The following is a 24738-nucleotide window of genomic DNA, read 5'->3' as shown; positions in this document are numbered from 1 at the left end:
CTGTTGATATATTACAGGTGGTACTTTGTCTCCAACAACTTTCTCTCCTTTTTAACTCCTGGACCTAAAAATTTCCTTGGTGATGATGATGCAGTTTTGTCGATGTAAATCCTTTATCTCTGTTTTGTGCAATACTCAAAGGAGAACATCTGGATAAGTTCAGAAGCAGAAGCAAAACTTGCCCTTATACAAATTTTTCCCTGATAGTTGCATGCAGTTGTTGCTTCACAGAGCCAGTTGTGAGAAAAATGTGTCCTTGAGCTCTACAAGTATGGCAGTGAAGCAGTGTAATTGGCTTTCAAGATAACAAAGCTGTTTTTCAAATCTCCACCTGCATCTGGGCTTTCACTGCTGGTACACCAATTTCAGCACCTTTCCTGGGGAAGAATGACAGAAGAATCTTTACAGTGGTAAATGTGAGCAATATTAGCTCTCTCAGGTGCCTCCATTTCTAACAGTTGACAACTTTCCCTCCAAGCAACCTTTGTTGTTAGTAAGCATGGTCTTTGATTGTTAATAAGCATGTTATATAAATGTTATCAGCAGAGTACGGTATTAGGGTTTTCTTTTATGCAAACTGCCTTTTAGAATACTGGAAACTAGTCCTGCCATCATGAGTATTTCTTAAAGTACATTACAAAACCTCTTAGATGTCATGTAGTTTGCCTTTCAGTGGGAGAGATTTTCTTTCTAAGCTGTATCAGGAAAGCTCACCAACATTTGGAGATGAATCTGTGGACATTAACAGTAAATATTCAAAAGTTGTGCCTTGTAACTGATGTGATGCAATCTATATGGTGATGCAGTCACCATCCTATACCAGTTCCAGATGCCAGAAACCACATGTGAAGAAAGCGTTCTTCTGCTTTTTGGCTTTCCAGATTGAAATCAAAGAGCAGGTTTTGGCCAAGTGTTGCAATTAAAGACAGTTTTGCTGGATCCTTAAATATACACAGAAATATATTTTTATTTGTATAGATTTAAAATGTTTTGAAGATGAGGCTGAGAAATATACCAGGTTTATAATTTGCTTTTTAAAAGTATAAACATCTTTTATTTAATGTTGTTTCCATTATAGTAAAATTTACATAATATAATATTATAATGATAGTTCAGAGGCATTAATAAGTATACTCATGTTATATGACCATACCCACCAGACAGCTCCCAGATTTTTTCATCAACCCAAGTGTAAACCTTTGTACCTACTGAATAATAACTCCATTCCCCCCTCTCCTCAGCCACTGGCAATTACTCTTTTACTTTTTTGGTATATGAATTTAACTCTTTTAGGTGCCTCATATAAGTGGAATCATATAGTTATTTGTCCCTTTGTGCCTACCTTGTCTCATTTAGCATAATGTTTTCAAGGTTCACTGACATTGTAGCATTCTGCAGAGGCTTATAATTCCAGTGAATAGTGCACATCGTATTTGTTCATTCTTCCATCCATGGGCACTTAGTTTGCTTCTATCTTTTGGCTTTTATGAAAAAACTTTTATAAATTTGTTGCATCTTTAAATAGGCTTCCCTCTCTCCACCCCCCCTTTCAGTAAGGAAAATATGTGTCTTCTTGTAATCAGTGTCACTAGAAGACCGCCTTATCCAAGTTTGGTCAAGGAAATGCCTACCTCATGGACGTAGAAACATCAAGTACATTAAACATTGTTCAGCTGAAAGCATTAGTATTTGCCCGAGGTCAGGAAAGCAGTTTGACCATACGTCAGAGCAGCCTTACCCGTGAACTTGGCAGCAACCTTGAGTGAGGCCTATCACGGTTCTTGGAAAACTGCCTGGTGTTTTCATATCTTCTGCTCTGATAACTCTTGCTTGTCAGAGCCTCCAGAGGGAAAATCTGGCAGTTTTGTTGGTCCTCACCTTGGTCTTATCTGGAAACATTCTCATCAGAACCCTTTCGGAATATGCAGATAGGATTTATTTCAGCAGTTTGCTGTTCTGTGAACCTGTCTGACTGTGGCAGGTCAGGATTTTCTGGTTAGGTAGCTGACGTTATAATCTGCAAGCCGAGTACTCAGAGCCAGTACCTGTGATTTCAACTTGTATTTTCCCAGACCTGTGTTTGGGGAGGGCTGGTGGAGAATATAGAGTAGCAAATTCTCCCCACACTCCATCTGGTGGTACATTGTGGTACATTGTCACCCCGTAGCAACATGTTTTAGGTACTTTTTTTTTTTTTTGGTAGAGGTATGGGAAATGGGTCCCTATTTTGTGGTAAGGGAAATGAAATGCTTTGTAGCTTTACAGGTTTGATAAGAATCAAATATGATTGACATGGTTTGAGCAATGCGAGGCATATGATTGACATGGTTCGAGCAATGCAAGGCATGTGTGTGTGTGTGTGTGCATGCGTGCGTGTGTGTGTGTGTGTGAGAGAGAGAGCTGGCTCCATTTTCTAAAAGCCCATAATGTATCTGAAGAGGGAAACGTCACCTTGAGTTCGCTGACAACATTGTGGATTTTATCTTTATATTAAAAATTTCATTTTCTTGTTGTACAATCATAATACTGTTTTTTGACATCTGTCTTGGTCTTTTTTACAAAGCATTATGTAGAATGTGGACCAGGTTTTAAAAATCCTTGATTAAATAGGGAAAAAATAACATACATGGGCCCTCCCTGGTGGCACAGCAGGTTAAAGCACAGCACTGAGAATCTAAAGCCGCTTCCGTATGAGTTCGATCCCTGCCTGCCCCGGAGGTGACCATATGGCGTGGCAGACCTCTCCTGGCCCACCCGCTGCTCCCCTCAGCAGTGTACTTCGTCGATCTGCCTGTTCTGCTCCCCACTCTGTCTCTGGTAAAGCCTATCACCCTCCGCATCTCTGGCCTGTACCCCAGTTCTATATGAATAAATAAATAAATCTTTAAAAAAAATTAAAAAAAATAACATGTTTAATACTCCATCACATAATTTATATATTTAGTTACCTTTGTCAAATAGTCTACTTTTTTTTTTTAAAGATTTATTTATTTGTGCATACACAACTGAGGTACAGGCCAGAGGCTCAGGGGTGGTGAGAGGCTTCACCAGAGACAGAGTGGGGAACAGAACAGGCAGATCAACGAAGTACACTGCTGAGGGGAGCAGCGGGCGGGTCAGGAGAGGTCTGCCACGCCATTTGGTCACCTCCAGGGCAGGCGGGAATCGAACTCATGCAGAAGTGGCTTCAGCCTCTCAGTGCAGTGCTTTAGCCCGCTGCGCCACCAGGGAGGGCCAAATAGTCTACTTTTTAAAAAAGATTTATTGATGTATTTATGCACATAAGAGCTAGGTTGCAGGCCAGAGGTTTGGGAGAGGAGAGGATTCACCAGAGACTGAATGGGGAGCAGAACAGGCAGATGTACTGTAATGCATAATTGTTGTGGGGGGGCAGCCAATGAGCCAGGAGAGGTCTGCTAGGCCATGTGGGTCACCTCCCTGGCTGGCTGGGGACTGAACTCGTGCTGTAGTGGCTGACAATAGCTTGATAGCACTGTGCCTTTTAACCCCTGTGCCAACAGGGAGACCTCCAAATAGTCTCTTCTAAAGAATAAATAGAGTGATGTGTGGATAGATTTTTGTTGTTGTTTAACATATAAGATGTATCCCTGGGAAAAAAGATAATTGAGATCCTTTTGTATTATTAAAAATTTGAGCATAGCTAACATATCTGGTTTGGCATCAGATATCTAGGCAAATGATTGCCAGTTTTCAGTGGAAGTGTGTTCTGCCTGTGTACCCCCATGGGCCAGTGATGCCAAGTGAGCTGTGCTTTTACTACTGCTAATAGGTTAGGAGAAAGCCCCACTCTGGAGGAGGTTGTGGTCAAAGGAGGAAGACAAGGAAATGTCTTGAAATGATTTATATTTACAGGGTCTGTCTCTACCATCTTTCCTGAGCCCCCTTTTAGCTGAATCTTTCCTCGCCACTCAACTGAGATTGCTAATGGAATATTAATTACTTCAGATCCTGTGGCATCAAACACTCCTTTACCCCCTCTTTCTCAACTATTGTGGAACATCCTTCGTTCATTTCCTCTTCCCTCTTTGGGTCTGGGAGGCATTTTACATTTTGTCTTCTTAGTAGTTCCTTCTCAGATTTCCTCTCTGACCCCTCTGCCAGGTTTGCACATGTAAATGTTTCCTGTGGCTCAGCCTCTAGCCAGTCTTGAGCAGCTTGGCAAGAGCATTGGTTTCCTTTCTTTGAGGTGGTTGTGGTGGAGGGAGGAGTGAGGGTCCACTGATTCCTTTTTGTCTGGGAGATATGATTTTGACCCCTTACGCTTAACGGAGGAAGTAATGGGAAAAACACAATGCTTTTATTATACCAACACCTCTGTTGTAGTAATAAATTCCACAGGCCAAAAATAGTGGTACATAGAGTGAGTTTGACCTTTCCTGTTTTCTGATCTGTGCTTCATTTCTGGAATTGTTAATGTGACTCCTGGAATGGATGATGGCCTATATTTCAAGTTTGATGTTATTCATAATTTTTGAAAAGGCATTGAGTAGTAAGATCTTATTCTAGGCGTAAACTTAAACTAGGTTCTAGTTTCTCCTGTTTCTCTGTCTTCATGTAGAAGACAAATTTTGTACACTTCATAGTAACAAATGTTTAAAGATAAGTGGTGTTAGAAATTCACTGTAGAGTTTTTCTTAACAGGTTGTGATGAATTACATCCTGAAGATACGTTCAGATGTCATGGCCGCTCAGTTTAAAAACAGTTAAGCATATGTTCTTTTATGACTGTAGAGGATTGTACAAGATAGTGCTCCTTCCTACTCAATTTTCTTTATTACCTTGAGTTAACACTTGGAGAGACTGTTTCTGATACTGTATATCTTAAGACTGATTGCTTTTTTTAATTTGAATTGCTTGGTAGGGATTCTTTGAGAGATGGGGCATCAAGTCCTGGGAGTACCAGTGTAATGAAGAACAAACCAAGTATTTTAACTCTTGTCAGAGATGAGTTTGGTTGCCTGCTCTGTCAGTCACTCAGCACTGGGCCCAAAGGGGGGTATTGAGTGAATTATCTGACTTATTTGAATCTTAATTTTTATTTGAAGAATGGGGGTAATAATAGTTGTTATCCAGGTTACATTTCAGTATTATATCTATGAACTTTAGAAAACAGTAGGTATGCAGTAAATGGCAATGGTTATTATTTGGAGCTTCCTTTCAATGCAATGATGACTTAAAAGTGGTTATGTTTTTCTTTATTTTGTTTTATCATTTACCATTATAGAGGATAAAGGAGATAGAAATGAGTAACATTTGACTGAAACCCTCATTTATTGTTTGCTGGGATTTGCCAAAACTGTTCATTTCCATCTTTTCTCTTGATTGTTGTGGAACATGACGTTAAAACAAAATAGGCTACGATAAAATTTCTCTATCTGAAACTTTGAAAATGGGTCCTGACTCAGTTTTTTTTCTCTTAAGATTTTATTTATGCATACAGAAATAGGGTACAGAGGTGCAGGGGTAGTGAGAGGATCCAACAGTGGGGAACAGAACAGGCAGATGGACAGAGTACACTGCTGGAGGGGAGCATTGAGCAGGTCTGCTGTGGCATGTTGGTCACCTCCGGGGCAGGGATCGAACTTGTGCTGAAGCAGCCACAGCTTGGCTTAGCTTCACAGTGCAGTGCTCCAAGCTGCTGTGCCACCCGGGAGGTCCCTGACTAGCCAATTCTTTCCTTATGGACTAGAGACTTTATTTTTCCTCATTTAAAAAATACTTTTATTATGAAAATATTGTAAATGTTTGGCAAAAGATAGCAAATTATTAGTGAACATATATGCCCATACTCCAGGTTTATTACATATTTTGTTTGCTGTGTTTTGATATATATTATTATTTCTAAACAATGATCCCATCTTCACAGAACTGTAAGTTCAAGGACTTGGCTGTCAGGTTCATTGCTCTCTCATGTCTAGGACAGGACTGGATGAGTAACAGGCTCCAAATAAACACTGTATATCCTTCTCCACTGTTGTTCCCCTCCCTAATATCTAGAGATTCAGCCACTGAAACAAATCTGAGTTAAGTAAGAGCTGCCCTCAGGGAGCTTTTTAAACCATGATATGGGGTAGGAATGGCAGAACTTCATCTAGCGTGCTATACTTTCCCACGAAGGGCCTAGTACTGTCTGCTACATATGCTAGGGACTCAATAGTCTTGTTTTCTGGCCACTTTCTTCTCTTGCTAGTCTCTTTCCCTAAGCATCTAAGCAACCCTAAACTCTGCCTACTTTCAATCCCTAGAAACATTGTTCCCACTTCTGAGGGCTGGATCTACTTTTCAGGGGTTAAAAAGCCCTGCCCTCTCTGCTTCTGGAAGTGCTTGCCAAAGGCGACTTCTAATCATTGGCTACCTTGTGGCTCTGACTGTGCCACTGCAGAGATGTTCTGGTTTCTGTAGGAGCTATTTCTGAATTCATTTGCCTTCCTGTGGTTGACCCTTGAGCAACATAGGATTAGGTTTGCTGACCCCTGTGTAGTTGATAATCACATATAGCTTTTGGCTCCCCAAAACCTTATTAATAACCTGCTGTGGACTGAAGCCTTACTGACAACAAATACTGAATCAGCACATATCTTGTGTGTTATATCTATTACGTTTTTACAACCAAGTAAACTAGAGATGAGAATCTTATTAAGAAAATCATGAGCACATCATCACCAAGGTCTTCATCCTTGGTGTCTTTGAGTTGAATTAGACAGAGGAAGAAGAGAAGTGGTTGGAAAAAAATATAAGTGGATGGGCTCACAAACATGTAATGTTCAAGGATCAGCTGTGCTTTTTCAAAATCTTCCTGAAACCAGGAGGAATAGGCAGTAGACTCATTCCTTTTCGCTATTGTTTTGTCTGTTATCAATTTCAGCATCGCTCATCAGCCCAGCTGTGATGGGAGGGAAGCATATGGTGGACCTCAAAGAGGCAGTTGGACTGTGATTATATGTGTTTGTATCTGAAATACATGAAATAAATTCACTTTGCCTCCAATGTAGGGTAGCAGTAATGCCACCTTGCATTTATCTTTTTTTACTTGTATTCTCTGTACTCCATCGACATGCTGTCATCTAGAACTGAGCACTGATAGTCTGAGTGTTAGCTGGGAGCAAGTGGCTGTCCCTTTTTTGCAGATGCAGAAAAGGGAGGTGGGAAGTGAAGAAACCTGCTCAGAGTGAGGAGATGAGACTTTGATTTGACATCTGCTTTTTCTCCTCTTTCATAATCAGAAGAACAGATAACATCAGATTGAGTTTTCACATTTCCAAGAGGAAAATTGGTAGAAGTGGTGTTGGAAAAGTTTTCTCTGTATCATTTTGCTTGTGATTATACTTATTAACTGTTAATTTTCCTAATCATCCATCAGTTCTAGTAAAGTGTGCAAAGTGGCATGTCTCCCTGGGTTCACTTGGCTAACTTGGTTAAATAAATGAGGTGTGTTATGTGTGGTGATGGACACATATGAAGAGCTTGTTAATTTTAGTTGGTTAGTTTGGGGACACTGATTTCAGGTTTTACCCCCTTATTCACAAATGAGTAAGATGCCAATAAAATCTTAGTCTTTTAAAGATGTATTACTTCTATTTTATTAATGAAATAGTTTCTCCCATTCTGGAGTCCTTGCATAGGTTTATACAGGATTAGAAAATGGTTCACAGCACTCAATACACAATATTTAAAATTTCTTTATTTTGTAGATGCAGCTTCTGGAGTTGACTGTTGCAGGAAAACTGTGTATCAGCATTTCATTAAATTGTACTCTCCTAACAGCAAAGATAATGGTAGATGAAAATGCAAGTGCAAAGCAATTAGGACACAACCAAGATGCACTCAGACAGCATAAGGACTTTGGATGGCAGTCTTCTTGTTATATTGTTTTTTGACATTTGCTTACTTTGTTGATTTCTTGAAAATCTGTATAGTTTTGTATTTTCTCAGCTCTCATTCTTGACTATTTCCAGATTTGACCTAGCTCCCTGTCCCCATAAAACCTCTTTTTTTCTGGGTTTCTGTTGTGCAGGGAAGTAGCATTTTGAGTCTCATTCCCTCTGTTCTCTGCTCTTGGCTATTTCTGCTACCATCACACTACCATCCATCCATATCAGTAGTTTCCACTTAATTTTGTTTCCTGCTGGTATTGGTGTGGATAGGTAGCCGTTTTTCTGTCGCTGGGAATTTCTACTTATTTGTTTTGCTAACTTTCCCTATCTCAAATAACTTGAAAACAAATTGATCTCACAATGTTTGCCTTCAGAAAGGGTCTTCACGATCAAGGGGCCTTCACGATCATTTTCGTCATTGTCTCATTTTAGAATTAGGTAAATGAAGGCTCAGGGAAGTGATATGGCTTGTGTTATTTCTCAGTATTTGCTCAAGTCACATTTAGACCATGACACCTCCCAACCTCTTTTGATAGCTCCACATGCTGACACCTTAGGTCTCCTTGGCAAGGAACTTCAGAGCTATTTCATTTGTTCCTTCTTTCCCCACAAAGCAAACATCTAGACATTAGTCATTTTTAAGACCTACAGTTTTTCCTGTGATTTTAAATTTTTATTCTTTAGTAATTTTTAAAATTTCCATAAGTGAAACCCACTTTTTTGAGGCTATTCTGTAGCTTTTAATACATACATTGATTCATGTAATCATCATGATAAACAGCATCAGCCCTAACATCTTCTGATGCTCACTTCCTGGTGAAACCCTCTTCCTATCTCTCCTGCCAAGGCTGAATTGTTCGTTGATAGTTTTGTCTTTTCTAGACTGTCATATAAGTGGGATTATATAGATTTGAACCCCTGAGACTAGGTTATTTCATTTAGATTTGAGACTTCCCATGCTATCATGCATATCATTTTTATAACTAACTAGTAATATGAATATATCCATTTGTTTACCCTGTCATCCCTTGCATTTCCACCAGTATGTGAGACTCCCTAGTTGCTCTGCCTCTTTGCCAGTTTTTGATATTGCCAGTTTAAAACATGTAGCTAATCTGATAAATATGAAGTAGTATTTCACTGTGATTTTAATTTGCATTTCTCTAATGATTAATGATATTAAATTCATGTGCTTTTTTGCTATGCCTCTGCCTGTTGTGTATACACGTGTGTGTCTTCTATTCATTACTGTAATGTCATTACTGTAATCTTATTTCAGGTGTTTTTTATTTCATCACCTTTTATTATTTTTTTTAAAGATTTATTTTTGCATACAGAGCTGGGGTACAGGCCAGAGGTGCAGGGGCAAGTGAGAGGATTCACTAGAGACCGAGTGGGGAGCAGAACAGACAGCTTGATGAAGTACACTGCTGAGGGGAGCAGTGGGCGGGTCCGGAGAGGTCGGCTGTGCCATGTGGGTCCCCTGGGAACTGAACTCATGCTGAAGCTTCTTGGTGCTGTGCTTTAACCTGCTGCGCCATCAGGGAGGGCCCTATTACATTACTTTTTGGATGAACATTGTTACACCTACCACAATGTATTTCAGAGGTCAATCTCTGAGCTGGGTACTTTGTATACTTAATCTCATTTAATTTTACAAAACTCCTTGTGAGATTATGGAACTTTCTATTTTAATGGAGAAGACCCTATATTTCATGTTCAATAAATTTATGCCATGAGCCATTTATTAAATACCCATTTACTAGTTTTTTAAACATTTGGATCAAATTTTTAAAAATACGTTAAACAGGGATCTTTGTTACAGTGTTTTCTCTCAGCGTTATTGAATGAGCGTTTTAAAGAAGTGTAGAGGAACATGCTCAGCAGAAGGTCTGGTCCCTGGTATATATAATGTAAAAACATAGCCAGTGCCTGTTTCTGTCCTCTTAAGATACTTCCTATCACACTGAGGTGGTTCTGCCCCCAGCTGGCTACTTGGTGGAGAAATACCCCTTCATGGGCCTTCTCCTTTACTCTGGATCAAATACTAGAACTGACTCGAGATTCAGCTTTTTTTCTTCTAGAAAATGGTTCTCTGTTTCTCCTTTGCAGTTCATTTGTAGATTTCACCAGTTGGTTTAAGAAAGATGAGATTGGACACATTTTGCAAAGCCATCCCACAGTGCTCCAATTACTGCTTCTCTCTCATCCCCTCCCTAATTGCAAACAGGACTAGAAACCATGGTGACAGCTGCGTTCTTTTCTCAGGTTCACATTTTATACTGTAGATGTGGCATGGGATACTAAGGCGCAATTTTGTGTGTGTGTCATGTTGGCTAAGATTTTTTGGTTTGTTATTGATTAATTGTTTGATCAAATTTTTTTATTGGCCAGACAATTTGGGATGATTTCCAGGAAACTGAAAATACTTTGAAGAAATGTTGCTGTTGGAAACGCATGTTTAAGATATTCCAAAGTCAGTAACAGAAGAATTAAACGAGCCAAGTGTTCATCCAGCTCCAGTGTTTATGTAAAGAATATCTTAACTTTTATTGATACCATGAAGAATTGATCTGGATGGGAAGGTTATTCTATTTACTGTAGGACAGAAAGAGGAATCATAATATTAGTGAAAAAATTCAGGCTACAAAGATGACCTTTTACAAATTATCAAGTTATTCTTTATGGAATATTGAGACTTTCAAAATGGATGCAAGGGTTTGGTTAAAATTAGCTCTCTGTGGCCCTCCCTGGTGGCGCAGCGGGTTAAAGCACAGCACTAAGAAGCTAAAGCCACTTCAGCATGAGTTCGATCTCCGCCTGCCCCGGAGGTGACCACATGGTGTGGCAGACCTCTCCTGACCCGCCCGCTGCTCCCCTCAGCAGTGTACTTCGTCGATCTGCCTGTTCTGCCCCCCACTCTGTCTCTGGTGTAGCCTCTCGCTGCCCCTGAGCTTCTGGCCTGTACCCCAGTTCTGTATGCACGAATAAATAAATCTTTAAAAAAAAATTAGCTCTCTGCTTTTTCCTCTGAAATATCTAAGAACATGCTTTCATGTAACCCTTTCGTTGTTAAAGCATGCATCTGCTCTTACTGTGTGCCGGGTCTGTATGTGTTAGTCTGTTTAGTCCTTACAGCAACCATTTGAAGTATATGATGTCCCCATTTCACAGATGAAAACATTGTGTGGAGAGGCCATTTGATCTGCCCTGTGTCATGCAGTAAGGAGGCTTTGTGCAGCCTGTTTTCCTGACTCCAGTCTTTGTCTTTTTGGCATCCACTCTGCCTCAGTGTGCGTGGCCTGGAGGCCTGGCGGCTGCTGCCTGCTGCCCACCTTGAGCAGCTCACTGCTATCAACAGGGCATGTGTTTCCTTCGTGCGGGCTGTTTCTGGGACCTAACGTCAACACTTGCGTACCATATGCCCTGGGATTAGGTAGTTTAATTTTGTTCAAAGGATCCATTGTGGGAGGAGGATGAACTTTGAATTTAGAGACAAATTTCAGGACGTATCTCCATTATTGGCCAAGCTCCTAATCCCCTAGAGTTGACATTTCTTTATAAAATGGGAACAATCTGTGCTTGATAAAGAGGTGGGGAGGATTAGGATTACTACAAAAGTACATTTAGCATATGTTTGGCATATTTTAGATGTCCAAGAGCTGGTAGCTACTATATTGTCTCTATTGCAAGGCCATCTCTGACTGGCTGGGGGGGACTGATGAAGTTGCCCAGAGAAGTGACTCTGGTGAATCCTCTAACCTGCCCCACCTCCCCACAGTTGGCCTGCACCCCAGCTCTTGTGTATATAAATAAACAAATCTTTAAAGAAAAAAAAAAAAAGAATATGGCTCCAGGAGTAAACTGCCTGAGTTCAAATCCTTCTAGTACTTGTCAGCTGTGTGAGTGACCATAACTCAATTTTTTTTTTGCTTGTTTTCTCCATCTGTAAAATGGTTGTAATAATAATTCCTCTCAAAAGGATAAATGGTTGTAAAGGGATAAATGTGAACTATTGAGAGGTCGACTTGAAATGATCTCAGTTTGGTCACTGATTCCTGTTATTTCTTTCAATAATATGATATGAGCCTTGAAATTTAAAATTTTATTTCTTCCCAAATTGAAAGAATTTTTTATATTTAGTATTTAATGCCAGTAGAAATATTTGATACTGTGTTTTTAATAGACATACAGGTTAACTTTTCATAAAAATTACTGTTGTTTAATGAACTAAAAATTCTCTTAAAAGTATGCATCATTTTGTATAGAGAATATGTGTTTTTTGTAGAATTAGTACACATAAATTCATATATAGTGAATTATAATTTCATAGGTGAAAAAAAAAAAAAAACCAAAACCAAACCTCTAAGAATCAGATAACCAGTTTCTTAGAATCAGTGTGGCTCTCTTACTTTAGTCTTGAATTTGGTGGGATGCATGTGGCATAATTTTTTTTTTCCTTTTTAAGAGGACAGCAATAAGATGGGACAATAGATGTGAGTTCACCCGGAGGAGAATGGTCCATGAATTTAACATAGGTCTAGAAATCCAGTTTGACTTACATTCAGTGTTTGGGGCTGTCTGGGTCTGCAGCATTATTTCCAAGTCTGTACTGATGTCCTGTGACTAATATGTTCCAGCTGTCTGGGTCACTACTTTGGAGTACTATTTATTTGCAGTAGTAATGCTGCAAATAGGAAAAGCTTTCCCTTTTGTTGGTTGAAAGCTTTGCTGGTAATTAGCAAAACAAGCATGCCTCTTACTTGGAGAGAAACTGGAAAGGCAACTAAAGAGTCAATTGTACACAACCACTTTGGAAAACAATTTGGCATTAGATGGAAGAGTTGAACATGTGCAATCCGAAGGCCAGCTCTCCTTTTCTAGGTGAATACCCTGGAGAAACTCTTGCAGTGCACTAGGGGACATGCACTAGAATGTAAATGGCATCATTATTCGTGATAGCAAAAAATGAAAACAATTCCCAGATGATCCTCAGCAGTAGAATAGAGGAGTAAATTGCCAGTTTGTTCCAACAATGAGAATTATACAATGATGAAAGATCAACCACAGCCACGTGAGTCAACATATAGTTATATCTCAAAATCAAAAGGTTAAGAGACATAGCTTAGGCAAATACATATAGTCTGGTTTTATTTATATTAGACTTAAAACAGGCAAAATGCAACAACAAGTTGAGAATATATAAGTGGTAAAGTCAGGAAGAGGAAGAAAGCAATAATAATTGACACAAAATTTAACCTAGTGATTAGCATAGGTGGTGGTAGGAAATGGAGGGGGAGGCGCAGTCTTTTTCGGCAACCAAAAAGACAGAAATCTAACCGTTTTAAGTACATAACATTTATTTCATTATTCAAGTGGACATGTTATTGTATCAGTTACCACCATATGACAGATTACTTCAAAACTTAGAGCACCTTAAAACCCTGATAAGCATTTACTGCCTCACTCAGTTCTGTGTGGGTCAGGAAACCCAGAGCAGTGTGACTGGGTGTAACTGGATTGTCTCATGGGGTCACAATCAAGATGTCAATGGAAGTGGTGTCACCGAGAGCCTGGCTCAACCTGGCCGTCTGCTTATGAGAGGGTTTCCTGTGAAAGCTGATGTGAGGCCTCAGTTCCTTGCCAAGTAGGCTTTTCTGTAACAGTGTTGCTGAATGTGCTGCTGCCCACTCTCCTCTCATGACAGGGAGGGGAGATGGCCATGGCCACTCTTCTGACACAGCCCTTGAAGTCATTTCCCCATTTCCCCAATGTTGTGTTGTTACCTATGCCAGCCCTATTCTGGGAGAACATGAATGCTTGAAAAAGGGGTCTGGTTGCAGACTGGCTACCATAGCTAAGCATGTTTTAACATTGTACATCTCATGGGAAACATTTTTAGAGACCAAATTTTTGGCACTTTTTTTTAGTGATGATTCAAGCATCCATTTAAATGAAAATGACTGCAGATGCTGAATGTGTCACCTGCTGGTCAGTATGGGGTTAAAGTCAGTGGTATAAAAGGTAGTAACTTGGGGGCACCAGCCTGCCTGATAGGGTTGCCCACGTGGTGGGGGACTGGGTGCATGGGCACTGAAGAGGGGAACCTAAGTAACTTACCGGGATGTGTGGTGTGGAGATGGGATTAATTGTGCTATGCTTCATTCTGCCTCCACCAAAATCTGGTAGAGCTCTGGGATTCCTTACTTTCAAGAGAATTCTCTGGAGCAAGGACTTTGTGTGTGTGTGTGTGTGTGTATGGAGAGAGAGAGCAAGGAAGTGGAAAATACTTTGAGATTTATTTCAAAGGGAAGTATAATTGCTAATAGTAATTATAATTGGTAATCATAATTACAATATTAGTGTCACTATTAAGAGTGATTATTAATATATATTCTCAGGGAACTAGTAGCATTCCACCTCCTTCCTCCATTGCATCAAGTTTGGTTTATAGGACTGCATCATGTAAGCTGTCTGCGGAGAGAGGGTGCAGCTCATATGATGACCTGGAGTCCTGAGCTGGGGTCAGGAGACTTCAGGAGGGGTTTCATCTCTAGTGCTTTGTAGTTGAATCTCCTTGTCATTTGTTGCCTCTGACATTTACCTGCCTCCTTGGAAAATGAAATTAGCTAATTCTGCTTAAGTTTCACAAGGCTGTGCGAAGATCAAATGTCATGGATAAGACCAAGATGTAAGGTGTGGTGGGGCAGCAGTATGATTATGACTTGCACTCTGTGTGCTGCTTTGCGCTTGGATATGTACTGTAGGTTGAAGGAGGTAGTAGATGGGGTGAGCAGACCTTTAACTGTAATGACCCCACAGGGACCGGAACAATTCTGTCTGGTCCTAAGAGAGTACGTGGATGCCTTCTAAATATCCTCTAAGAGATTCAAAGTCAGTGAAACTCAGGCCCTTAGACACTCCACTTTTTATTTAAGTGAAGTTTGGATTATGTTACTGTCTTGACGTCAGTGTGAGTTAAAAGAAACTTACTGAGGAATTCTGCTGCAGAACTTTCTGGAACATTTAATATGTGATGGGATAATTTTCTTGCTTTTTACTTTTTTCTCTGCTTATAAACAAAGAGATTCAACAGTATATTTAAACCCAGAGGCTTGCCAGTTAGTAAGAGTATTTGCGTAACTGAAATAGCATTAGCTTAATAAAAATCTTTGGTGATAACCTGTTGCATTGCTTATTTTTGCAGGGCAAGGACAGCATGAATGGTTCCTGAATGTACATTTTGGCATTTATTCAGCCATTCATTTTTGATTAGGAGAAAGAAGACAGCCTTCCACTTGAATGGTAAGTAAAGATTTCTATGTGACTTTGAGTTTTTTAAATATATAGAAAATGATAAAGAATAAACAGTGAATTCCTGTGCCTTCACCACCTACATTTAATCATTGTTAGCCTTTTGCCACATTGTGTGTATAGGTTTGTAGATTTTGCTGCTGAGGGATGTGAAAATAAGTTGTAGACATCATGACATTTTACCTAAATTCTTAGAGAATTTGTTCATAAGAAAAGCATATTCTCCCCATAGAGGCATTTTAGAATGCTCATAACCTATATAACATAGAATCATTTAGTTAAACAATTATAGTTTCCTATTGAAAGGTGTACTTTTGTTTTTTAGAAAGTGTTCATTGGTTTACAAGACAATATAAGTTTCAGGAGTGTGAAACTTCCTTCTATGTCCGTATACCGTATTGCATCACTATAGTTCTAGTGTCATTCACCATTACCTACTTTATCTCCATTCCTCCATCTTCTTTTCCCTTCCTCTCTGTTAACCATCACTTTTTCCTTAGTCTAAAGAGTTATTTTTGTTGTGCTTTGTTAGTTTGTTTGCTTTGATTGTTTATATTCCACACATGAGGAAAAGCTGGCATTTGTATTTTACTTCCTGACTTATTTTGCTTAGCATAATTACCTCAAGTTCTATTCATGGTGTTTTCAAAGGCAAAATTTCATCTTTTTAAAAAGCTGAGTATGTTCATTGAGCATCTGTTCCATCACTTCTCTGTATAGCCATCCACTGATGGACATTGAGGGCGTTCCATGCCTTGGATGTTGTGAATGCAATGAACAGAAATACCAATATTTCTGTATTCTTAACAATAAATACAAAGGAGAGTGGAATTCCTGGTTCATGTGTATTTCTAATTTTAGTTTTTTAAAGACTCTATGCTCTTTTCTGTAGTGACTGCAAAAAGGTATAATTTTGAATTTATGCTCCCTTCATAACTGATGTAAAGACAGATTTCAACAAACCTTCGACAGTGATTTATTTAATGGACAGATTTGTAATGTGTAGTTGTTTAATATGAGAAATATCTGAACGTAAAGAAATGGAATTCTATGCAGGTGAGGATTCCTGTGTTTTCTTCCTTCCCTGTGACCTACCTTTCTGCCTCCTCCTCGGTGCTGAGGTTTATTGTTAAGTCAGTGGGTCTACTTTCTGCTCTTGCCTTCTTCCTTTTCCACATTCACAAGTAGGCCAGTCTTTTTGAACCATTGTAATCAAAGGTCTTAATTGACTTTTTAATTTGAATTTGTTGGAGACTCTGAAAGGAGTATGAGTAGCTTTGCCAAGTTGAGGTTATTATATAAAAATCAGTATTGGAGAGATTCAGAATGATTACTAGCTCCATAACTGGAATACTTAAATTGCAACTTTCCATGAAATCTTTTAAGTTGTGTTCAGCTATTAGTATAGTTGTAGGTTATTATACCCTGTGGCTGGTGTCACAATTGGGTATTACCACTCTGCACTTCCTACACGTTGGCTGTTAAGCAGCTGCACACTGTTCTGCATCCTAATCTCAGTTACATTTTAGTTGTGATCTTCCCCCAAGTGGTACCTGATTATCTAGACTTTTCTTTTTAGACGTTTGTGAACTTGAGTTAGAGCAATTATTTTAAGTTAAGCATTATTTTATGATGCATACAAGAACAGTGGTGTAGGCCAAAGGTTCAGGGGTGTGGGTAGTGGTGAAAGGGTTCATCAGAGAAAGAATGGGGCAGCAGAATAGGTGAATTTACTGAGATACACTGCTGAGGGAAGCAGCGGGTGGGTCAGGAGAACTCTGCTGCACCATGTGGGTCACCTCCCTGGCTGGGGTTTGAACTCAGTGGCTGCGGCTAGCATCATAGTGCTGAGACTTAGCCCCTTGCACCACCAGGGAGGGCCCAGTTTTTAAAATTTTCTGATGAAATGCAATAGAGATGCAGAATATACACATTGTAAAAGTACAGTTGATAGAACTTTACAAATTGAACACACCTATGTAATCAGTAACTGATTAAGAATGGAGCATTACCAATACAGCCTCATGTCTCCTTCTGGACTGTGGACTCTACCTGCTCCATTGCTAACTGTTGTTGTGACTTCAAGCAGTATAGATTAATTTTTGCCTGCTTTTCAGTGTGAGGATGAGAATGTGTTTGTGATATACATTGCAGATTGTACTCTTTGTGTCAAGCTTTTCTCACTCAACAGTGTATTAGAGATCCCTCCATATGGTTGCATGCAGTTATAGCCTTTCATTTTCCTTGCTACAGAGAATTCAATTCATTGTCTATTCATTCTGCTGAGGTAGGTAATATTTTTGGGTTTACCTTTCTAGGGCAGCCTCTAGCAGAAGTGGGGATTAAACAAGGTTTTATCCTTACCATGGTTACAATCTCTCCTCAGCTTCTGCTGAGATGTGAAGGAGGAATTGGGACAGCAGATAGAAGACTGAGACACAGCTGGCAGAAGTGTGTGTGTGTGTGTGTGTTTGTTTCAGTTCTGTATGATTCCTGCTGCTTTTCCTATGACTCACCATGTCCCTTTTCACTTTGTTCCCTTCTGGCATGTTTTATTCATCTATTGCTCTCTACAGTGCCTCCAAGGAGACTGCAGAATACAGCAAAGAACAGGCAGTCAATGAGTATTTACAATTCATTAGGTATTGATTGCTATTAGTGTTAGATGAAGGGCAAATAATTGGCAGTCACCGGCTTGCCTTTGTGTTATGCTTACGAATACAAGTTTGCATTTGGGACACATCCATGGATACCACTTACTCTGTAGAATGCAGCATGTAAATTGAAAGGTTTGCATGGGCCAGGCTAGTAACGTGACAGAAGTTAGTGAATGTTGCTCTGTAAGGAGTGATGGACAGTGTGGAGAATGAGTACCATCTATACCTTGTCAAATTTTGGCACAGCAAAATATGGTTCACTGATTTTAGCCAAGTCCACCAATTTATAACTTTTGGGGAGTGGAGTGTTCATTCTAAGAAAGTTATTCCCAAATGGGGTGAAGACCATTTTTGTTTTTTGTTTGTGACCAGTGAAAGAACTGTCATTTGAGACTTGATGAAAAAAGTTCACCTTGATTGTTGCTTGTTATTTCTTATTCTACTTCAACTTCATGTGATTTTTTTTTTTTTTAACTTCTGTGGTCCCAGTTGGAATAAACAGCATTAAATGAGAAAAAAAAAAAGTCCAGGTTTGAGTAGATGTGACAGTGACCATATGGCCAGTAAAGCCTAAAGTACTTGCCATCTGGCTCTTAACAGAGTTTACCAACTTTCACTTTACTTCATAAAAGCAAGCCTATAGTAATAGTAGTAGTAGTAGTAGTGGTAGTAGTGCTAGTGTCATGATAATAATATGGGAACAGTCACTTCTGTAATGACTATAATAATAATGAACCCATTATTTTTGGTCTTAATGCTTGTGCTTATTCATTTATTTATCCAACTGATGTTTACAGAGTGCCTGTAAGAGGCATAAGATGGTCATAGATAATATTATTGCACTTGTTGAATTTACAAGATGTTCCTGTGAACTTGAAGTTCATGCAAAACAGTTACTGTAGAATATAGTTACCGAATCCTCAAAATAAAACTAATTTGTCAGCTCTATTTATTTTATTAAATTTGAAGACATTCTGTATGATCTAATGATTAATTCAATTTGAGGTGTATGTAGTATAAGAGATATGAAAATGATTATGGATTTAAAGATCTAAATCAGTTACTGTTGGAAGGCAGCATGTCTGGATAAGACCAGTGAGCTTTGAAGTGCTTATCAAAGCAAGCCATGCAGACCACTGGTCTTAGTTATGTCAATAAAAAATACAAAACTCCAACAGAAAGAACAGTATACCTAAGTAGTAAAGTTTGGAATGCTGTTTCCAAATTGATCTCTTTCTGGTGGTGTGCTTACCTGTTTGCTTATTGGAATCCTAAAGATTTGTTTCTTCTTAATAGGAGGCTATACTTTGTGTATTTCTCTGAAATGGGAAACTTGCTTTCAATCATATTTTAACTCAGGTAGCATTTTCATGTTTGCTTATATGTGTTTCATGGACAGACGCTTGGGTACCTTTCTCAGTCACAGACTGACCCCAGGCAAATTAAAAGGACATGAAGTGCTGCTGACTTGTATCAGTCATAGGCCCTGATGGCCATACGGCTGCCTTCTGGGCTAAGAAGTCTTTCAGAAAGTGAGATTGGATGTTTATTTGGATGGTGTCATAGTATTTAGCTGTGTTTAATAATTTGAAGATGTGAAAAGGCATGAAATCCTGGCAGTGTTTACACATTGCCTAGGAACCATCAGAAAGTGAATGGAATGCCACTGAGACAGTGATCTGGGTGACTGCCGCTGCTTTCCTAGGAAATCGAAAACTCTTGTGAGGATTTATCTGAAGAAACCATGGAGGAGGAATGAATACTTTCAGTCAATGTTATTAAAATTCCATGCTGATTTGCTTTGTTGCTAAAATTAATAAAATATAGTCTTCTTTTCTCTGTGAGGAAAAAATTCCATGCTGATTTGCTTTGTTGCTAAAATTAATAAAGTGTAGTCTTTTCTCTGTGAGGAAAAAATGCTGTGCTCACTAATGCCATCTACCTTTTGCATTTAACATGTTTTTAAAGATTCAATCCTAGCCTTCCTTTTAGTACTCATTTTTAGTTTGGATTTAGAGATGCAAAATGAGAATTGAGAAAATGAGAGAAAATAGACATCACAGTTGTTTTCCTTTATAAAGCTGGAAACTGTAGTCTTCACTACTACTTTGGTTACAAATAAACAAGTTTTCTGAAACAAATTTGATAATAGTCCAAATTACTTGATTTGTGGAACTGGAAAAGCTAGATCTTCTGTTCTGTGTAGTATGGATTTCTCATGTCAACAGTGTCAGCCTTTAGAGCATTTGCTTTGTCAAGCTCGCTAGCTGAAATTTACTTACTCAGTCTCTCAAGTTTTATTTTCAGAGAGGGCAAGGTACTGAGATGCAGATGAATATAACTTGATAGAATAAAATGTGTTTTAAATGATTCTCTTGTCTAGAAGTGAAAGAAATCCCAAATCAAACTGAGTTAATAAATGAAATCAAACTGAGTTAATAAATGAAAGCATTTATTAACTCAGGTAACTGAAATTATAGAGATGGATCTGACTTGGAGAAGGTTTGGATCAGGGGATCCAAATGATGGTCTGAGGCTTTGTCTTGACTGCATGTTCTTGGGCCACAATTGGAGACCTCCAGCAGCTTCAGGCTCACATCATTACAATGATTATCTAAGATACTGCTGGAATTAGTGTCCTGGCCACATGCCTAGTGTCTGGTCCAGTCAGAAGTGGCTGTAGAAGTGGCTGTAGAAGTGGCTGTAGAAGTGGCTGTAGAAGTTGGCCTGTCATGATTGGATTGCTCAGACCATGTGCTTTACTCAAGAGTCTGAGATCAGCAGGTTTTTTGCTGATGCATTAATTGACGACAGTGGGAATAGTGCCCTTCAGGGATATATCAGAGTAGGTACCAGAGGGTCAGTGGGTGCTGGGAGGCAAGCATTGTCATCACTATCACTGTCATCATGATTCATGTATCTTCTTGTGGTTTGCAGAGCTTTTCCATGTATCTTCTTTTATATCTCTTTTGTATATTCCTTAAGGAGATGCTAGGAGGGCAGGATACAGAAGTGATTGAAAATTGTGGCTCTGGGCCAGGCTACATGGTTTCAGTTATGACTGAGTCAGATTTTGACAGATTACCTTTATTTCTTTGTGCTCTGGCTGCTTCAGCTTTGTAGTGGGGATCAGAGGCTTCTGTGTTTAAATTAATGGATATTTGTAGGATACTTAGAGCAAAGTCTAATGTATATTCGTTTTTTTGTTCTTCATTGTTACTTTTAGTCTTTGTTAGGGGGCCATGCTAATCTCTGTGTTGTTCCCATTTTAGTGTATGTGCTGCTGAGGGAGCACTGCTGTTAATCTTTGGAATAACCTTGCTATTGGAGCAGTGGTGAACTCTTTGACAAGTGCGGCTGCTGAAGCTCAAAGAGTTACAAGGCTTATCAATGTGGCACCAAATTGGTCAGGCCTCCCAACTTCTTTCCTGACCCCACGCTTGTCTTTGCTTAAAAACTAATGGGTAGGAGGGCTTCTCTTTGGACCTTAAGTCCAATTAAATCAGACTCTGTATTCTCATCTTTATAGGAGATTTATATTTTTATGGTTAGATTGTGATTTGGACATATCCCTGTGGGGTGAGGTTGTTATTTCTGACTTTGAGGGGCTTGGGCCACCCCAGAATGCTGCTTTCAAGTCCTTTAGTCACTTCTACCAAGAAAATAGACACCATTTTCCTGATTAAGAACCTTTGCCCATAACTTAATGTTTTGTTGGGAAATCATTCAAGTGACTTCATGAAGGAGGCTTGTGCTGGGGAGTCAGACTTTGGCGTGACCTCAGTATCTAAGGGGGGCTAAGCTGCTTTCTGAGGACAAAGACAGTGATTTCTTTGTACTTACTGTGTCTTTGATGCAGGAAACTTAAAATATCACTGTGGGTAAATTGTTATATCCACAGATGTGTATGTGTATAAACCCCAATTTTGGCTTTTCTTGTAGTGCTTTTGAGGACAAATGATGCTGTTCATTCTTCCTAACGCTTGCTCTGTGGCCTGACCTACTGGCTTCACTGCATAGAATACTGCCCTTCAGAATGTCAGGTCTTCCCTGATGGTGCAATGACTTACAAGCACAGTACTGCAAGCAAGCCGCAGCCGCTTCAGTACGAGTTTGATCCCCAGCCCCGGAGGTGACCCACATGACATGGAAGATTTCCTGACCCACCCACTGCTCCCCTCAGCAGTGTACCTATTCTGCTCCCCACTCTGTCTCTGGTGAAGCCTTTCATGGCCTCAGTTCTGTATGTATAAATACATCTTTTTTTAATTAAAAAAAAAATGGCATATCCTTCCCGGCTGCCACCATGTCTAGGATGTGGGAGACATTTCCGCACTCCTTGAATGAACAAAACTATCTGAACTGTGCCTTTGTCTTTATTTTTATTTCTTTTGACAAGAAATTGTTTACCATTGTAGAGGTCTTCAGGAATTTGAGCTTCTGTCTGAATACACATGTATTGTATTCTTTCTTTAGGTGATGTTTTGAGTATTGATTTCCACACCTGGCTTTATAAAGCTATTTATAGTCCAAATAATAACACCTATTCATAGTGAGGGGATTAACTACTAATTCTGTCAAAAAGACCCTCAGTTTGCCAAATGCTTGTGGGAATCATATTAGGTTGTTAGATTTAATCCCACTTATTTTGTTCTTAACTGCTTGGGAAGTCCACCTGCTGAGTTGTCTGGAATTGAATATTAATGGCTTCTTCATTTTAACCTGACCCCATTTTATAGCTATTGAAACAAGGTCAGCCTTGTTTCCTGTCATGTCAGTAACACTGTGATGGGCACTGATTTCTCTGGATGATCTTATTTAATAGTAACAACTGTATGGCCATCATTCTATAAGTGATGACGCTGAGGGTCGGCCAGGAGGTGACTGAGTGGTTACAGGCCTACCCATCACAGTCACCTCCTGTACTGCTAGGCAGTGTGGGCCAGGCCAGGCCAGGCCTCTCAAATTGTCTGCATGTTATAATTAGCCCATAGGGCTTTAAAATCACTCCTTGTCCAGATGAATATTTCCTCCTAAACTCCAGCCCTTGTGATTTTATTTACTTAGTATGGTATTGCATGTAAAGTTACTGTGTTTTCAGGATTGGGGACCTTTGAAACAGAGCATGGGTATTAAAACTTGGTCCCTGGAACAGAGGCATTAGCCTCAACTAGTAACTGGTTAGAAGCAGAAATTCGTAGGTGCCACCCAAATCTACTGAACCGAAACTCAGGGGGTGAGGTCTAACAATCACTGTTTTAATTGTCCCTCCAAGTGATTTTTTTCCCTTTAATTGTAAAGAATGTGAAATAAAAATTACCATTTTACCCATATTTGAGTAAACAGTTTAGTAGTGTTGGTATATTCACATTGTGAGACAGCTCTCCACACTTAATTTCATCTTGCAAATTTGAAACTCTTATCAAAATAATCTTCTTTTCCTCCTCCCACAGGTTCTGTGAACCACCTTTTTGTTTTGTTTCCTACTAACTTGACTACTTTAGATACCTTAGCTACATGTATCAGATGACTTTCATACATATTAAAGTTTGTAAATGTAAACTTAAAAAAGAGATGAGAATAATCCAGAATTTGATTTGACTCATGTCCCTCTAGATTTCCACCCGCACTTTTCATATCAGCTGTATTGTACATCTCCAGCACATCATGGGTGCTTCTCCCCTGTTCTATTCTAGTCCAGATCTGCAGCTTTGCTCTTCTGCAGCACTTTGATCAAGTAACTTATTATACCTTTGCTGGTTCCCTCTTCTGTGGAAAGGGGTTAACCTAATTTGCAGATTTGTGGTAAACAGGAAATGGTTATAGACATGGCTGACAGTGTTTTGTAAGGTGTAAGCTCATGAAATACTAAGTATTAAGTCAAATATTTTTTTAAGTTTCAACTTTATTTTTAGTAACATTATACAAGCTTGATTATTCTAGGCATAGTATAGCTGCACAAGACTGCCTTCCCTTTATACTGCTGTGGTGCTTCCCTTCCACCCCCAATTTCTTACCTGGTGTCTATTTTATATTGTGTAAGTATGATTCACAGATGCCTATAGTTTCATGACTTAAACTTTTACCTGCAAAAAAGTTTGTTTTCCTTGGAGTTAATGTTACAGGGTAGCCCAGAGTGGACTGGGCCGCCTGTCTGTGGGGCTTCACCAATGAGCTTACAATTCGGTTACACTGCAGGTACACACAAAAGGGTCAAAATGGGTTTATTTAAAAAAGGAAAAAGGAATAGGAAACAACCCAGGGAAAGAGAGCGGGATACAAAGTAACTGGAATACCTTACCAGCTAGGCTGACTGAAAACACCCAGTTACGTGGTCCGGAGAGCCGTTTCCCAAGCAAGAGCAAGAGATGTAATCCATGCACTATTTATCTTGCTAATGCCCCAGAATTCCTGCTAGCTCCGCCCTTGGGTCCTTGCAGTTCTCTCCCTGGTACTGCTGGGAGTTGTAGTTTCCAATCACTGGAGTTAGGGGGTAGAGTCCAGAAAGCTGGAGTTGTAGTTTCCAATCACTGGAGTTAGGGAGTAGAGTCCAGAAAGCTGGAGAAAGGGGTGGGGTCCACACGACTCTGCAGATTTCCTTTAGGATATCCTTCCCCTTAACATTAATGTAATCATGACATTTACAAGTTTGTGCACTTAACCACCAATTTAACCACAAACATCCTGCCACATGACTCTTTTCCCAGTACCTTAAGATAAATATTGTCTTATCAATTCAAAATCAGTTTGGTCTTCTTGATGAACTGCTCCCTGGAGTCTTATTTATGCTCTGCTCCAGACTAGCCTCTGCTCCCGTCTGCTGTGCCTCACATCTTAAGATGGACTCTCTTAAGCACCATTTAAAAAAAAAA

At 39.5% G+C, this 24738-nt stretch overlaps 1 protein-coding gene across 4 annotated transcripts in view; it reads left to right on the top strand.

Annotated features, from left to right (window-relative positions):
* SGMS1 (sphingomyelin synthase 1) overlaps positions 1–24738 on the top strand; it is a 280001-nt gene that overhangs the window by 18080 nt on the left and 237183 nt on the right. For all 4 annotated transcript variants that reach the window (XM_012723896.1, XM_012723895.1, XM_012723894.1 and 1 more), the window contains exon 2: positions 15103–15200. The gene's annotated coding sequence lies outside the window, so the exon portion shown is untranslated. The remainder of the gene's footprint in view (positions 1–15102; positions 15201–24738) is intronic.

This window comes from Condylura cristata, unplaced genomic scaffold, assembly GCF_000260355.1.
Source record: "Condylura cristata isolate star-nosed mole 26May11 unplaced genomic scaffold, ConCri1.0 scaffold00011, whole genome shotgun sequence".
Taxonomy (NCBI): domain Eukaryota; kingdom Metazoa; phylum Chordata; class Mammalia; order Eulipotyphla; family Talpidae; genus Condylura; species Condylura cristata.
This window is presented reverse-complemented; position numbering and strand designations above follow the sequence as displayed.